This window comes from Pinus tabuliformis, chromosome 8, assembly GCF_031772625.1.
Source record: "Pinus tabuliformis cultivar Carrire ecotype Pingquan chromosome 8, CPIR1, whole genome shotgun sequence".
Lineage (NCBI taxonomy): Eukaryota > Viridiplantae > Streptophyta > Pinopsida > Pinales > Pinaceae > Pinus > Pinus tabuliformis.
Window position 1 is genome coordinate 483,054,328 of NC_142294.1, and position 2,165 is coordinate 483,056,492.

Sequence of the window (2,165 nt, forward strand, 5' to 3'; positions counted from 1 at the left end):
TCAGGTGTGGTAGAAAACATCGAAGGAGTTACAACAGAAGATTCTGTTGTAGCTGCATCAAATGATACATTCTAGGATGTTAACGGTTGTTCAGCCATAGTTAACTGGCCCAAAAGTTGTCCTAAAGATTCGATGGTGACTTGAAAGGAAGCAGGATTGGATGAAGCAAAGTAATCAGGAGTAGTAGGATAAAGATAAGGCCCAATTCCAAAGTGAAACAGGGTTTCAGGTGTGGAATCTTCTACTAATTCCTCCTCTATGGAAATCAAATATGGTGGAAGAACTTGACTGTCAGGTCCGTAAAATATTTCTGGTGTTGACGAAAGTGTAGTTTCAACAGTAACTGATGTTTGAGGGGCAACAACTTCTGAATGTCAAAATTTGAAGTCCAGATGTTAAGGTAAATGAACAACAATTTCAAAGAGAGGTTCTTGAACAACTTCAGGTTCAGATGTAACTTCTATTGAAACTGGGATAGATTCTGGACCAACTCTTGATTGAGTTGTTTCAAGTTCATAAGCACTTTCTGGTTAAACAGTTTCAAGTTGAATATCAACTTGTTGTTGGACAACCTCGGTTACTATTACACTAGGATCAGTGCTAATGTCCTCAGTTAATTGTGAAACTTCTTCTTTAAGAACGGATGTACCAGAAATAGTCGGAGTAACTGGAGTCTTTGTACTTACTGAAATAGATGTTTCAGGTAACTCGGATGAAGAACTAGGAGTTCTTGATGTACTAGACGTACTTAAATGAGACCGCTTTGTCCGAATTGGTGTCACTTCAGGAGGCAAAGGCGGTTGGCTCACTATTCTCCGCGAACGATGAGGATTACGTTGATGTTCCTCCATGATTGCTGATTAATTTTATCAACTTAAGATCAACTTAGGAATAAGCGTGATGGATGTTATTTGCGGTCAATTAATTTTATGACACTGGAACACAACTTTGCTTTTTCATTTTTAAAGAGTCAAGAAAAAACAAAAGATGATTCTAGTCGCCTTCGATTTTTAATGAGCCTGAAAGGACAAGCGCTCAGATGATCCTTTTACTTTTAAAGAGTCGAAAAGGAACGAAAGTGACTACTCTGGAGATTCTAGACAAGAAGGTTTACCAGACAAATTGCAAAACTGCAATATACACCTTGGTGATAAATGAAAGAGAAATGACCAAGGAATTTATGTACGGTAGTCAATCTTCCCGAATGTTGTGTTTAGTGCATTGCGATTGGTACGTCGGCAGACTCGGCTTCCTAGGGATAAAGGATTTCAACCTATTGGGGTCTCCCATTATATACTCGACGGTACAGGGAGCACAATTTCGTACTAGCACTTATCGAATCAGAGAGGAGGAATCACCCAACCTCGGTGAAAACGATAGCCAGTAGGTTTAAAGACGCCAGAACACGTCTCTAGCCTAGAACTCTAGATGTTTTTCGTTAAGTTTCAATGCGTTGTTAGATTAATTGATGTAAATTTTAGGTTGATATTGCTTAAAATTTGCCTTTGAAGGCTCACCATGAGATGTTTGTCGAAATTCATAAGAATGCAATTAGAATGAGAAACTCTTTCCATTTGATTTCAGCGATGAAAATCCTAGCTATGAGGGATAGGGAATACAAGTACTTTTTTGAACAAGCAACAAAGTGCACAAACTAATGCAATTCCCTAAACCATTCCTTTCAACACACACAAGCTCTTTTCAATGCATGATGCATGTATTTCTTTTCAATTTCCCTTAATGTGAATGATGCAAAAAGGAAAACTAATGCACAAACGATCAGCAAATTCTTTTCATAAAAATGACGATTTTGCGACGATTTCTTTTAAAAAGGAAAGGAAGGTTGTACGACACTTTTTATTTTAAAGAAATGAAGATTTTCGACACTTTAAATGAAAATAAAAATCAAATGCACAAATAAATCAATCGCTTATTTATAAAGGAAGACTTCACAACACTTCATATTTCAAAGAAAATGACGACTTTACAACACTTTTCTATCGACAAAAAAATCGATCAAAATTACTTTTCGACAATGGATTGCAAATGATAAACAAATACATAAAAAACATCCAATAATCCAATCTAAATAGGGCCAAACTAAGGAGATGAAAAGTTATTTCAGAGACAGAACATGATTGACATTCAACAACTAATTCAAACAG